We start from the raw sequence: 16,670 nt of genomic DNA, 5'->3' as shown, positions 1-16,670 counted from the left end.
CTGTTGTAGTTTTGACCAATTTTTTGGCTTGTCTTTATTTAATTTTTGTACCTAATAATTTTAGAATTCTATTATTGTTCATTAAAACTTAAATTAAGCATTATTTTTTATCAAGGGACTGCTGAGGAAACTCAGGCCCTGATAGAATGGCGGGTGGCCAACGAAAGCCTTTTCACTTGGAGGCGCAACTCATTTAAAAGTGGATGGGAGTGAGTATTGATTTTGAGTGCTTGTATCATTCCCTGTATGTCTGAAGGTTTGGAGCTAGATTTAGACAGTCTTCATCCATAAAAATTAATACGTTATTGAAGTGTAATATGTGGCAGAGTGACTGCTCTGTCTTCCCATTAGAAATCCATAATATCACTTCCGGTGGCACGGTACTGCTGCGACCCGGACTCTTGTCTCACGCCGTAGCTCTGTTTTTTTTGTTGTTTTTTTTAACGTTGGTTTTGTGTTAACAAACTTCCGTGGAAGTGTGTATTCGTAGAGTCGACACAATGACGACCTTGGAAAAACTTTTACTGGTACTTTTTATTGCGGAACTCCTCCAGCCATGCCAAACCAAAGGAAACAGTCTGGCGCTGTCATACACCAGAGTTGAGCTGCTGGCCCTTTGCGCTGCGGGAGACCATCCACCGCCCGACCTCTTCGAGGATATAGGGTCCTCGGACCCGAGGAGACGAACTCGGAAAAGAGGAAAGAGAGGAGGTATCTGACAGCGTCTCCGAAGGAGAGGCAACAGGCCACCGTTACCCTCCATGATCCTCAGCAATGTGAGATCTTTGAAAAGGAAAATGGACGAGTTACGGATTAACGCTTCAGCCTGCTATGAATACCGCAAGTCCTCTATAATGGTGTTCACGGAGACATGGCTGCGTCCTGATGTTCCTGACTCACTGTGTGAGGTGGAGGGTTTCTCTCTCATTCGCTCCGATAGGAGTGAGACGTGAGGTAAAGACAGAGGCGGAGGTATTTGCGTTTTTATAAATGATAAATAGTGCAGGCAACATTCATTGCAGAAAAATATTTGTAATCCTGACGTCGAATTAATGTGCTTGAGCCTAAGACCTGTGTATCTGCCCAGAGAGTTTGGCAACATCTTCCTCTGCAGTGTGTATGTCCCCCCAAGTGGGAACGCCGCAAACGCTGCGGCACACATTACTGACTGTGTACATCAACAGTTATTCCGCACTCCAGAGGCTGCGGTTGTGATTTTAGGGGATTTTAATCACTGCAAATTGGAATTGTCACTCCCGGGATTCTTACAGTACGTTAAATGTAGTACAAGAGAGGATAGAATCCTTGATAAGTGTTACTGTAATGTGAAGAACGCTTATGTGAGCAGGCCTAAACCCCCGTTGTCAAATTCGGACCACAATGTAGTACATCTCATTCCTACCTACAAAACTGTCCTTAAAAGCAGTAAACCATACACCAAGACTGTGAAGGTATGGACGAGTGACAGCATTGAGTCCCTTAAAGGCTGTTTTCTCTCGACGGAGTGGAGTATTTTTCATGAACTGGACGTGGACAAAGCAGCAGAGACGGTTACGGATTACATACAATTTTGTGTGGACAATGTTATACCTCAAAAAGAAATAACTATGTATCGTAACAATAAACCATATATAACTAAGGAAGTTAAAGACTCTATCAACCGTAAGAAATTTGCATTTAAGAACCAGGACAGAGCACAACTGAAAATAGTGCAAGCTGAGCTTAATATTTTCCTCAGAGAAGCCAGGAAGAGACATAAAGATCTAATCGAACAGAGTTTTAGAGAAAAGAAATCAAAAAATCTATGGGACACAATGATGGCAATCACGAATATGACACCGGCTCAAAAACGTATCAGCACTTCAGATGATTTGCAAAGAGCTAATGAACTGAATGACTTTATCTGAGATTTGAAACTTGGGACTTCTCTTTTGAGGGGAAGAATATCTTAGAGACAATCTCTGTCACAGAGCAGGATGTAAGGTTGGTGGTAGAACCCAAGGTGGTAAGATTGCATTTTAAAAACTTATGTACTAAGAAGGCAACGGGACCAGATGGAATATCCGCATTTTTGTTAAAGACATGTGCAGATGAGCTGACACCTGCATGGTTTCCAATCTTTCAAAAATCAGTGGACTCGCATGTCATACCCACTTTGTGGAAGAAATCAGTAATTACACCGGTACCTAAAAAACCATGCCCAAAGGTGAATAATGATTTTAAGCCTGTGGCGCTAACTTCTATTGTTATGAAATTTTTTGAGAAGATAGTGGTGTAATTTCTTAAACAAGATGTTGGTGCGTTTTTAGATCCGTTTCAGTTTGCTTACAGGCAGGGGCGTGGCACAGACGACGCTATCAGTAGCATTTCACATCTGGTCAGTAAACACCTTGAAGACCCCAAAGCCTATGCACGTATTTTATTTGTTGATTTTAGTTCGGCTTTTAACACTATACAGCCTCATATGCTCATTCAGAAACTGAAACACATGAATGTTAATTATTTTATTCTTAACTGGTATTTTTCATTTTTAACAAATCGTACTCAACAGGTTAAAGTGAATAATGCTCTTACGGAGCGCAGGCCAATCAGCACTGGTGTTCCGCAGGGCTGTGTCAGTTCACCAGCCCTTTTTACATTATATACTAACGATTGCCTCAGACACCATATTGATAATTATATTATTAAATTCTCCGATGATACAGCAATCCTTGGTCTTATGCATAAAGATAAAAGTCCAGCCGCGTATTATACAGAAATTGAGGAATTTGTTCAGTGGTGCGATGATAACTATCTTATGCTAAACGTAGCTAAGACTGAGGAGATGGTGTTTGACCCAAAAGCCATAGGTGACACCAGGCCTGTAGTCATTAACAGTGTACCCATTACTCAGGTTAGCTCCTATAAGTACCTGGGTGTACATATCGATAATGCACTGACCTGGAAGGACCATGTAAATACTGTCTGCTCCAGACTCCAGCAGAGGATGCATTTCTTACGAAGACTTAGATTGTATGGAGTAGAACAAAAATGTATGTTGTTGTTCTATCACGCAATATTAGAGAGTATTTTAAAGTACGGTATTACAAGCTGGTATGGTAACCTGACAGTACAATCAAAATCACAGATTGCTCGTCAAGTAAAGACAGCTATGAAGATTATGGGGGTCAAAAACTATCTACCCCCTCAGAAAATCTATGAGCAGTCGGTTATCAGACAGGCACAAAAAATAGTTTCTAACCCGACCCACATCCTCCATTCAGAATTCCAGCTTTTACACTCTGGTAGAAGATTTAGAGTTCCTAAATGTAGGTTAAACCGTTATAACAATTCTTACGTACCTATGTCCATTAAGCTCATTAACTCTACTATGTAGTGTGTGTAATGTGTTCTTTTTGCAATCTGTAGGTTTTGGGGTGTGTACTATGTTGGTTGTTGAGGTGTGTGATATGTCATTTGTAACAATTTGTAGGCCATAGAGAATGTGCAATATGTCAATTGTGTATTTTGTAGGCCAGATGGAGTGTGAAATATATAAGTTGTGTAAACTAGGGGTGCTATTAGTGTGCAGTATGATAACTGTGTATCATATAGGCCTTGTGGAATACATCAGTTGTGTATTTTATGGGTACTATAGAGTGTGCAGTATGCCAATTGCGTATTTTATGGGCCTTAGGGAGAGTGCAATATGTTAATTGTAATTTTAATGTGTGCTATGGAGTATGCAATATACAAGTTGTGTGGAAGGCGTTACTGTGTCTACTACTACATATATGAACTTATTTAAATGTATATGAGAGAATGTTCGGGAGAGGATGTGCTAAGGAAATGTTGTGAACTGTCTTTTGTGCCGTCTCTGTAAAAGCTACGGAATGGACAGTGTCCAAAACAAATTTCCCTTTGGGGACAATAAAGTATATCTTAATCTTAATCTTAATCTTAATATCAATCTTTATGGTTTATTTTGCCTAGGCACTTCGTTTCCACTTCTGGTTTGGCCATAACTGCCAAACAGGCCAAAAATAAATGGAACAACTTGAAAGATAAATACAAGGTAACCTGCCTGTTTCTCTGCTTTCTGTTGCTAAAAGAGCCTTTCCAAGATTTGTGTAAAGATTAGCCGGTCATATATGAAACCTAACATGGATGCATTGGCCCTTACATTTTATCTTGCATAGTTTACTCTGAGACTGTAAAAAGAATAGTTCACCCCAAAAAATTCTGTCATTTACTCACCCTCAAGTTATTCCACAACTGTATACATTCATTTGTTGTGCTCTAAACAAAGAATATTTTGAAGAATATTTGTAACCTAACAGTTCTGGGGCACCACTGATTTCCATAATTTTTTGGTGCCACAAAACTGTTTGGTTACAAATATTCTCCAAATTATCTTCCTCAAGTAGTCATGTTCACTCAGACACCCAGGCAGTTCCTCAGGAGAAGAAAGCTGAGCAGCAAGACATCCTCGCAGATGCTTCCCTGATAGGTCCCTCTCATCCACTGCTGCATTCTCGTCATCCTCGCTGTCATATTGTCCATGGCTTTCCTCTTCCTCATCCAGGAGATTGGCTCCCATCATCTAAATGTTGTGGAGGATGCAACAGGCATCAATCACCTTTGGGGCAAACAGTGGCCTGATATCCAGGGCCCTCAAAAAAAATGGCACACCAGCGCGTCTTTAACATCCCGAAAGTGTGCTTGATGATGTTTCTTGCTTGTGCATGATACCTGTTGTATCTGGCTTCAACTTGTCCTGTTAATCAAAAATTGTGTAGAAAATGTGTGGTGTATTGAAAAGTCATGAAAGTAACAATTTGCTGTATCTTCTCTCTGTGTGTGTGTGTGACTCAAAAAAGAGTGTTCTTACTTGCGGCTGGCACCAGCAGCACCGCAGAATAACTCATGGCCAGCAAGGCAAGCAAAGCTGCTCCCCACGTACCACATGTCCTCTGCTTATGGAAAATGAATTTGAAAATTCATTTTATTGAAAATTTGAATTTGTGGAGAATGGTCATCATCTCCTCCATAACGTTCTGAACAGTCTTACAAACCATTGCAAGTGGCATGCTGCAGTTGTCTGAAGTGACCCTGTAGGACGCTCCACAGGCAAGTGAGTAAACTGTAACCAGCACTTCAATTTCATGACTCCATCCATGGGCTTGTTTGACAGGGCAGCATCTGGACCAGTATGTTGATGCCGTTCCTGCAGAGCCTGAAGGCTGGTTTTAAATCCTCTCCAGAAAAATAAATACTAACAAACCGCTAAAGTGTAAAAAACAGGTGCTCATTAACACATATCTTGTTCTTGTTATAGACTAGAATGAGTTGGTACTTAGTGACATCACAGACATTAACTCAACGCCAGAAAACATATTAAGAAGTGATGATGTCCCTCCAGCCTCATACTAAAAGAATCTGAAGCAGAATCTGAAAGAAGAGAAAAAATACCTCATTAGATATCTTTGACAACATCAAAGCAGTTACACAGCATAGACAATACAACTGAAACTGTAACCAAAGAAGAGAGTTGTTCTCAGACACGCTTGGATCTAATTTAGCACATTAAGTGTGGAAACAGAACCTGAGAAACTAAAACAATGTCTTCTGGTTTTTGTCACACGTTGGTTTTGTTGTCTTAAAGGGGACATATCATGAAAATCTGACCTTTTCCGTGTTTAAGTGCTATAATTTGATCCCCGGTGCATTTACCAACCCAGAAAACGCGAAAAGTGACAACCCAGTAGATTCGTTTAGGAAAGTCTTTCTCTGAAAGCATGTCAAAAAATAAGCCGATCAGATTTTGCTCCCCCTCTGACGTAGGAAGGGGATATTATTATAATATTACCACCCCTTAAACTGCACTTTTCCACCCACCGCTCCGCCATTTAGTTTTCAGAAGCGACAACAGTGTAACCAGTTCGCAATGGCAAAAGTTCTAGCAAAACATGCAAACTGTTTTGTCGTTGGCAGCACAAACGAACACAGAACACTATTTGACCAAAATATTTCACAGCTGTCTTATAAAGCAGCAGCTCATTTGCATTTAAAGGGACACACACAAAACGACGCGTTTTTGCTCACACCCAAAAAGGGGCAAATTTGACAAGCTATAATAAATGATCTGGGGGGTAATTTGAGCTGAAATTTTACAGACACATTCTGGGGACACCATAGATTTATATTCACATCTTGTGAAAAGGGACATAATATGTCACCTTTAAAAGTTGCTACTATGACAGTTCCCTTTCAAGGGAACTCGAGCTGCGTCAAGCTGTGGGAACACCTCTGCGTGTGTGCGTCATGAAGCACGTATGGAATCAGTCCAATGGAGAGACGGAACGTCATAGGCGGGTGACGTCATCGACTAGGAAACTATAAAGCACCCCCAAAACACAAGCGCGACAGCTTCTTTGCCTTCAGTAAGCGCTATATGTGGATCTGTCTCAAGTGTTTTTGTCTGTCACTAAGCAGGAGTTTCACTATTTCAAAAAACTATATATATATATTATATTGAGAGACAATGGCGAGCGAACAACAATTTAAGAAGTGTGTTCCTCCCTGCTCGCGCTATTTAACAAGCGGGGATACACACAGCTTATGTGTTGTTTGTTTGGGAGTGCAGCATGCCCAGTCAGCTCTCGAGGGGGCTGATTGTGAGCATTGCGAGCGTTTGCCTCTTAGAACGCTCCGCTCCCGCCGATCACTCTCTGAGGAGAGTTGTTCGGTTCGCGATCCTCGCTTATGCTTATGCCGAGGCTGAGCGGCGACGTCATTCGTGGGGATCGCAGATGGATCTAACAGCGGGGCTTGAGACGGGCTCTGCCCTATCTCAGCCCTTACCTGTTAGATCCAGTGCCTCAGTCTCGGGTTCGGAAGCACGCTCTGCGGTTTCTTCCCCCCGAAACTGAGGCCCCAGTACTGCAACTATCCAGTTCTGAGGATCTGGATGTTGTTAGTCTGGTTGCGGGAGATGTTGATGATTCGCCATCTCGCTCTCCCGAAAGTGAGGAGCTTATGGAGGTGCTCACTCGTGCTGTTTCTAAATTAAGCATCGAGTGGCCAGCTGTTAGGCAGGAGTCTAGAGAAAAATCTAAATTAGATGAAAGATTTTTGCCTTCCCGTTCTCAACCTCCACGCCGGTGCTTGCCCTTCTTCCCTGATCTCCACACAGAGGTTTCGAGATCGTGGAAAAAGCCGGTCTCTTATCGTGTTTTTAGCCCTCAAACTTCCACTTATTCAAACATTGTGGGGGCTAAATCTCATGGTTATGGGGTGATGCCCAAAGCAGAAGAGGCGCTTGCTAGTCATTGTAGCGACTGACCGAATCCTGTTTTCCTTTCACTACTGAACAAATATGAACACATATATGTTTAATTCACAAAACCTTGAATCATGTGAAATGGTGCCCCAATGTCTGCCAGCAGGTCATTGATTAACTCCATTTATGACGCATTGCACAATCAAGAAACAGGTCCCCGTTGTTCTCGAAACGCTCACGTGGCACACACCACGGATGGACAGATGCTGAAAATAAGGATATCCACACATACCCGCACACAAACGTCCTTTGTGTGCAACTTAGGATAGGAATGTCCTTAATGTATATAACACAGAATTGTATCTAACCTTCCTGTATGCATGCATATCTAATTAGTTTTGTCTTATTCTATAGATGTAATTGGAGACTGGTCTGTAACTTCAAATCTTAAGTGTATTTCTAAAGAAAGATTACCTAACAGGATCATCTTCTGTAACTCTCCCTCTTGCTAGGTCATAAAACTTTATGACCCCCAAAAGGAATTCCAAGGGAATCACAGCTCCCACCTGAATTCTGATAAAGAAAGAGGAATAGACTCTGCAATATTATATTTTCTATAAGTATAACCCCTTAAGAAATGTATAAACATGAATTTGATCTTTCCTAGGTCATGGTAGCCGGTATTATGGCTTTATAGTCATGTGAGTGAACATTAAATGTGTGTAATTCTGCATATGAATGTAACTTTATGTTTCTTCTACTCTTTCCGGCCATTCTTTGTACCTGTTTGACCGTCTTGTTTTGACTAAACAAGTCATACATAGGATATTACAGTAAAATGTATTGTTCTGTGTGTACAATCTTTCTGGCTAGAAATGACAAAATGTTATACCATCGTAAATTATCCTGACAAGACAAAGAAGAACTTTTCCCGCTCGAGATGCTCTAAGATGATTGGTTCACATACGCGAAGCAGGCGTGAACCCCTCCTCTCTATAAGAGACTGAAACAGAAGTTTCTCAGAGAGCACTTTCCCTGTGAGAGGTTTCCGGTCCCATGGCTCCTTAGGGAGCTTTACACCGCGTTTCTTTTCTTTTCCTTTCTTTACTAAGTTTTATTTTCATATTCACCTCTCCCTCCCGAGGGAGATGAACTCTGAATTATTTCCTTGGTAACTTCACGTTCGGTGAACCTTTAAAACTTCCCGCGAGTCTGCTCGCCCCGGAAGACACGAGAGAACAAGCCTATAGCGCCGAAGGACAAACACGCATACGACTCTGCGTTCTTCAGCTCACAGAAAGAGAACCATACGCAAGTATAGGTTATTGATTTGATTTGATTGATGTGATTTATTGTTGCCTCTCTAAGGGTTATTGTCTGTGATTTTTGCCATGCTGCGATCACCCTGGTGATCTCTCTCATCCTGACCGTTAGTTTCACTCTCTCATCCTCTATCTCTCTCTCTCTATATATATATATATATATTTCACTCTCTCTCTCTCTCTCACCCAATCTCTCTCTCTCTCACTCCCGTTGTTATTCGTTTGTCTCGTTAGTTTTACTGTTTATTGTACATACATGTATCCCGGGTTTAAATGTAGAATTCTGTATCCGTAGTTTCATTTTATTAAAACCATTATATTCTTGATTGCTAATTGTCTAAAATGCTCATTTTTACAAAGTCAATGAAATGTTCGACCCTTAGCTACAAAGCTTTACAATTCGTTACTATTTCAGTAACCTAAATTTTATAATAACAAGAAGGTGATTTTTCATGGCCAGAAAATAGTTTTTTTGGAATTATAAGAAAGAGATAATTTTTGTTGAAAATTGATAAGTTAATCTTACGGCCGTTTGCTGGACAAACAGATTGTTCGATAACTAAATTAATTCCATTTAAGGTTATCTCATATAATCGATCTGTAATAAGACTATTGATATATTAATGACGAACCATAACCCATTATGGTGATCATTCATATATACAATCGATCTATTTTCAGCTTCGATAATTTAACTGTAATATGCAATATATTAATCATTCATGATTAATTATTAAATTCCCTATATATAATTTGAGCTAATTTAATGTAAGACTCATTGTCGCTACATCATCTTTCTGCTGAAGCTGCATCTTCTTTTAAAGCACCACTTTTACCCGCTAAGCCTCTTAGAAGTACGTCAGCTTTAGTGGGTAAGGCGTATTCGGCGGCCGGTCAAGCCTCGGTGTGCCTGCACACGATGTCCATCTTGCAGGCATACCAGGCTGACTTATTAAAGGATGTGAGTGACACTCAAGAGGTCAGCACTGACGTAGTTCGCGAACTGCGTCAGGCTGCAGATTTATCTCTGCGCGCCACCAAGGAGTCGGCCAAGCTAATGGGCCGTACTATGGCAGCCCTAGTGGCCGCAGAGAGGCATCTATGGTTAAATCTCTATGGTATGAAAGAAAAAGACAAAGCGTTTCTTTTGGACGCTCCGCTCTCTCTTCATGGTCTTTTTGGTGATTCTGTCAATACTGTCATAGATAGATTTCAGGAAGAGAAGAAACAGTCGGCAGCGTTTCAGAAATTTATGCCTCTTAAAATTCATGTCCCCGGTACTGCTAGGTGGGAGCAGTCCAGGCCGTCAGTCAGCTCCTCACATAGGGCGCAACAGAAGCAGAGTGTCGCGTCTCGCGCTCCCCCTTCCAAACAGTGGGTTAGCACTCTCAGCCGAAGTCTTCTGGCAAAACTGATCCGAGGACAGTTATTATGGCTAAGAAGGCTTCGGCAAAGAGGAAGTCCTGAGGGTGAGGGTGGTCCCTGCCGTGGGAGAGAGGTGTTCACCGCATTACACGGTGCCTGCTCTTCTTCGGTGCCCTCAGGGGCCCGTTCTGCCAACCCCACCTTCATGCCGGGGCACAGACGGTCCCAGCGAGCGCTTTCCCGAGGGACACTCTCCCCCTCTGAGGAGGGTCTCAGAGCAGTTAAGCCAGTCGTTCCCTGCCGGTGCGCCGTTACAGGGTGCTGTGTTTGCTGCTCAAGTTACACCAGAGGCCAGTCTCGAGAGACTGGTACCCTTAGCAGTATTTCTGGCAGAGTGGAAAAGCCTTCCAAAAATATCTCAGTGGGTTCTGCACACAGTAAAAAAGGGTTATACTATCCAATTCAGGTGTCGTCCACCAAAATTCAGAGGGGTTCTGCCCACAGTGGTGGGCCCCGAGCAGGCTCTGGTAATGGAACAAGATCGTGAAAGCGCTCCTTCAAAAGGGGGCTATAGAACGGGTTCCTCCTCCCAGGTTGGATTCAGGTTTTTACAGCCGATATTTCATCGTTCCAAAGAAGGATGGGGGGTTGCTTCCAATTTTAGATCTGCGCCTGTTGAATCGCCCGGTAGGGAAGCTAAAATTCAAGATGCTCACTATCAAGCTGATCGTGTCACAAATCAGATCCGAGGACTGGTTTGTCACGATAGATCTGAAGGACACGTACTTCCATATTTCCATCCTTCCACAACACAGGAAGTTCCTGAGGTTCGCCTTCGGGGGCGAGGCGTACCAGTACAACGTTCTTCCATTTGGCCTAGCTTTATCTCCCCGCACTTTCACGAAATGCATGGATGCAGCTTTAGCGCCCCTGAGGTTTCAGGGCATTCGTATCCTCAATTACATCGACGATTGGTTGATTTTAGCTCAGACAGAGCAGATGGCGGTTCAGCATCGAGATGTTGTTCTCGCTCATATGAGAAAGTTGGGGTTGAGGCTGAACGCAAAGAAAAGTGTATTATCTCCTTCTCAGAAGACCACTTTTCTGGGTGTCGTTTGGGATTCGATCTCGATGCGGGCGTGACTTTCTCCGACCCGCATCGCTTCGATTCTTTCAGCTATGAAACAAGTAAAGCTAGGCCAGCTACTGACTGTAAAACAGTTTCAGAGACTGTTGGGTCTGATGGCAGCAGCGTCCAACGTTATACCTTGCGGCCTGTTGTACATGAGACCACTGCAGTGGTGGCTCCGGACCAAGGGATTCTTCCCGAGGGGAAATCCCCTCCGCACGATCAAAGTCACGCGGCGCTGCCTTCGTGGTCTGGTCAAGTGGAAAGAAACCTGGTTCCTATCCAAAGAGCCTGTGTTGGGGGCTCTTTGTCGTCGCCTAACGCTAACGACGGATGCTTCCCTCACAGGGTGGGGGGCGGTCATGAGTGGTCGTCCAGCCCAAGGTCTGTGGCAGGACCATCATCTATCATGGCATATAAATTGTCTAGAGATGTTGGCGGTGTTCCAAGCTTTGAAACACTTCCTAGCAGACCTCAGAGGTCATCATGTGTTAGATCCCTCAGACAACATGTCGGTGGTCTCGTATATAAATCATCAGGGGGGCCTGCGGTCGCGTCCACTTTACAAGTTGGCCCGTCAGATCTTCCTGTGGTCCCAGGGGAAGTTACGGTCTCTGAGAGCTATGTATCTTCCTGGTTATTTGAATGTGGTAGCAGACTCCCTGTCGAGGCAGGGGCCGAGGCTGGGGGAATGGAGGCTCCACCCCGAGGTGGGGGAGCTCCTTTGGTTGAGTTTCGGTCGCGCCGAGGTGGACCTATTCGCTTCCAAGGAGACAACGCACTGTCATCTGTGGTTCTCCATGAGTCAGCCAGCCCCTCTGGGGTTGGACGCTCTGGTACAGCCGTGGCCGAGGTCACATCTGTATGCTTTTCCCCTGGTTGCTCTGCTACCAGGAGTTCTGGAGAGGGTTTGCCGGGACGGGGTCAGCCTACTTCTAGTAGCCCCGTTCTGGCCGGCCCGAGTATGGTTCGCGGACCTAATATCTCTTCTGGACGGCTCTCCCTTGGAGATTCCGATCAGGAGGGATCTACTCTCTCAGGAGGGCGGTACGATATTTCACCCCCGCCCAGAGTTGTGGAAACTGTGGGCTTGGCCTCTGAGGGGGCCCAGCTCATAGAATCTGGTCTCTCAACTGAGGTTGTTGAGACCATCCTTCACTCCAGAGCTCCGTCCACGAGGAAGTTATATGCCCTGAGGTGGAAACTTTTCACTTCTTGGTGTGCAGAACACCGCCAGGGCCCAGTTAACGGCCCATTGGGTGCAGTGCTGGAGTTCTGCAGGAGCGTTTCTCTGCAGGGTTATCCCCCTCCACACTAAAGGTGTATGTGGCGGCACTAGCTGCTTTCCATGTCCCTTTCAGTGGAGTTTCTCTTGGGAGACACCCACTTATAACTCGCTTCCTTCGTGGCACTTTGAGGCTGAGGCCTGCAGTTCGTACGAGGGTGCCGACTTGGGATCTGGCCATTGTACTAGAGGGCCTTTCTTTGGCCCCCTTTGAACCTATTGAGAAAGTTTCTGAGAAATTTCTCACGTATAAAACTCTTTTTCTGCTTGCAATCTCCTCACTTAAGAGAATAGGAGATCTGCAGGCCCTGTCGGTTGCACCCTCGTGCCTGGAGTTTTCGCCTGGTATGGTTAAGGCTTTTCTATACCCTAGACCAGGTTATGTCCCTAAGGTCCCTACTAATGCTGTTAGACTTACAGTGCTGCAGGCTTTCTATCCTCCTCCTTTTGTGTCATCAGATCAGGAGAAACTTAACCTTCTCTGCCCGGTTAGGGCGTTAGACGCTTACGTCAACAGAGCTGCCCTGTGGAGGAAATCAGAACAGTTATTTGTGTGCTTTGGGCCACCCAGGAAAGGGTGTCCCGCGTCTAAACAGAGAATGAGCAAGTGGGTGGTTGAGGCCATCTCACTTGCTTATGAGTCGGCTAGTCAGCCTTCACCTTTGGCTGTACGAGCCCACTCTACTAGGAGTATGGCTGCTTCTAAAGCATTGTTGTCAGGAGTATCGCTAAGTGATGTTTGTGATGCGGCCGGGTGGTCCTCACCGCATACATTTGTTAAGTTCTATGAATTGGACTTAAGTTCCACTCCTGGGGCGCAGGTGCTCTCGTCCTCTGTGCGCTAGTTCCCACATGACGGTCATTTGCTCCTATGGCGACGTGGGTATTGGCGTTCCCACAGCTTGACGCAGCTCGAGTTCCCTTGAAAGGGAACGTTTCGGTTACGTATGTAACCCTAGTTCCCTGATAGGGAACGAGACGCTGCGTCATTTTGCCATACTCCCAGCATGCCCGTTAGCGCTTCCTTCAGGCCTATCAGAAGCTGTCGCGCTTGTGTTTTGGGGGTGCTTTATAGCTTCCTGGTCGATGACGTCACCCGCCTATGACGTTCCGTCTCTCCATTGTTGCAAATAATCAGCAAAATGGCTAAAGTGGACTATCGAAAGAAACATTTTCTTACCATCTAATAAGTAAACAGAACAATATGAATCATTGTTAAATTAGTGTTGGTTTAATTATTGAGTAATACATTGCTAAAATTGTTTAATAAGTTATTAAGTAAATTGAAAAGTGAAAAGTATGTCCGCATTACAGTTTTTCTCAATCGATTTGACATATTTCTCTAAACTCAGGTCACTGTCCTCAAAAAAGTTAACACAGTAACCTGAACACTTTGTAATTGTCCTAGGTTGTAAATTTTCATTAATTTCATGCAAATTACAAATCACATGCATTATTTTCTCAAAATACTGAGCACAAAATTCTCAAATGTTGTCACAGTAGTTCATACAGCCAAACAAAACTTCAATATATCAGGAAAAAACAATTGCAGCTCTTGTCAGCATTCGGCTGGGGTTTTCCCGGTTTTGCCACTAGAGGCCCCCCCATGGTGCCTTTTGTCTAATCCAGTTATTATTTGAACCTGTGCCTCATTTCCCTTGTATGTATTTAAACCCTTAGTTTTCTTAAGTTCTTTGCTCTGTGTTTGAATGTTAGCACCCAGCCTCAGTGAAGCTGTGAATGTTTGTGGCTCCAGTTGGATTCTTTTGTGGTACTCTGTTTTGGTACTCATTTTTTTTTTTGGATTATCTTTTGAGTTTTTTTCTGCTGTACCTTCGATCTTGTGGATTTACCTTTCGACTTGATGGATTACCTTTTTTTTTTGGGAATAACTTTTGACGTTGTGGATTTATATTTTTTTCCTGAAGATCTTTACTTTTTACTTTATTAAAACACAGTCTCTAGTACATGCTGTGTCATGTATAAATATACAGTTTATATAAAATAATGTTCATAAATCAATTTCCTAAACTTAAACCTCTAACCTTTTTTTAGTTTCCCTTTTTAATTTTTTTTTCCCTACTTTTAAATGAGACCACACTTAAGTCTCAAGCATTATTTTATTTTTTTGACAGACATTTTTGTCCACCATGGACCTATGTGTAACTTTTTTTACTTGACGCACAAGGGTTGAGCAAGTAAGTCCTTCTGAGGGTGCGTAAATGTATGTGTGCAAAATAATGGATTTGTTGTGTTTGTTTAGTATAGATAACAACATACCTGATTTCTTCTGCAAGTCTCCTTTCTTTTGGTCTGGCTGATATAATGACCATGTCATTAACTGGACCAGGTTTAATACCCTGCGACGAAATAAAAACATGTTTGAGAAACATTCAAGAGATATCCATACATAAAATGAAAGAGTCATTAAAAGGCTTGCTACCATTGTCCTTGGTTTGTGCCACTTTTGTTCAGTTTCTGTAGAGCTGGACACTGGGGGAACTGATATAAGCCTCAGCTGAGAGTAGTGCGCCGTCTCGTACAGTAGAGCTGCCACATGACTGCACAAGGATGTACCTGCCACACAGGTACACTGGCATCTCAGTAACACCACCGGCTTTGAATCCCTTAACACAATCTGTTACAACAACAAATATTTGTTAGAAAAATGTACCGGCTACAACTGCAATTAAAGAGACAGCCTTTTACACACTAAATTTGTGAACGTCTGTTAGAAAAAATCTGTTAGTGAACTTGAAAATGTGCAAAGTGATACAGGGATTGTTACAATTTATTTAGCCTATAGTTGAACATGTCAGATGTAATATATCATGATTAATCTCACTATACTCATTTTAAAATAGCAGTGCAGAATACGTAATGAAGAAATTATAAAAACTCTTAACAAAATCTTGTTTCTGTGGGAGCCATTAATTTTACATTCTTTCTGGCACACCATGTATTCATATTTCACATATCTCAGGTACCATATGATTCATATAGTGGAATGATGGTGTTTATCTGGATCTAATTCACAGCAATGATATGGCTCACAGAAACTTCATTTTGACAAAAAAAGAACCTGTTTCTTCTGAACCTGAACTGAACCTGCAGGATGACTTTCCCTTACACACAGACAGTGAGGCTTCTGGCTTTTCCTCACAGATCTGAAGCACTCAGACCTAACCGTGACCTCTCCTGACTCCTTGTTTGAAACAGTGATTAACATAGAGGTTAGGGTATTGCATTTCAGAAACACAAAATATTCATGATGTTAACCTATCACTCTGCTAACATTATTAAAGTTGCTTCCTCACTGTACTATCTTTGGCTAGTAAAGAGCCAATGAGCTAGCATGTATCGTTTTTGGTAAACTCAAAAAGAGGCTTGTAAACTTACCTTCGTAGTTGTTTATATAGCTGGACACATACAATTTAAAACCTTTGTCCTTTTTTGATGTTGGTGTCTTTGATGTGGTATAGATGATCCGATGTACATCGTTTGCCGTTATACTCGGCAGGTCCTGCAGCGATCGCGTAAAAAACGACAAAGCTACAGCGTACGCTACCGTGAACCGGAAGTACTGAAGCTGGCTGAAGAATACGGAAGAACCAGAACGGAAGAGCGCGGCATTAAGCCTATTCCATAACTGTCCACAACCGCTTCCCCCTACCCCTGATGGCCACAGCGTTTGAGCTGCTCCAGGAAGCAGCCGTCTTCACTAAGCTTGACCTGCGTAACGCATACCATCTTGTGCGGATCAGACACGGTGACGAGTGGAAGACCGCTTTCAACACGCCTACTGGTCACTACGGATACTTAGTGATGCCCTTCGGCCTGACCAAAAGCCCCGGCTGTGTTCCAAGCACTCATAAACGATGTACTTAGGGATATGCTTAACATCTTCGTGTTCGTTTACTTGGATGATATCCTCATCTTTTCGAGCTCCCTTCAAGAACACACTAAACATGTCAGACAAGTACTCAAATGCCTCCTAGACAGCCATTTGTACGTTAAGCCAGAAATAGTGAATTCCATTCCTCCCGTGTATAATTCCTGGGATTTACAGTGGAACCCGGTCAAATCCAAATGGACTCCAGGAAGGTGGAGGCAGTAGCGGATTGGCCCACCCCTAAGTCCGTTAAGGAAGTCCGTTTTCTGGGCTTCACAAACTTTTATCGCAAGTACTTCAGCTCGGTGGCAGCTTCAGCTCTCTCAGCTTTAACCAAGGGTGGCAATACAAGGTTTCTGTGGGGAAAAGAAGCTGAGACAGCTTTCCAAGGACTCAAGCAGCGCATCCTCTCTGCT

Source organism: Siphateles boraxobius, unplaced genomic scaffold, assembly GCF_051911475.1.
Source record: "Siphateles boraxobius isolate OS27281-9 unplaced genomic scaffold, OSU_SipBor_1 55, whole genome shotgun sequence".
In the NCBI taxonomy this organism is placed as follows: Eukaryota; Metazoa; Chordata; class Actinopteri; order Cypriniformes; family Leuciscidae; genus Siphateles; species Siphateles boraxobius.
This window is presented reverse-complemented; position numbering follows the sequence as displayed.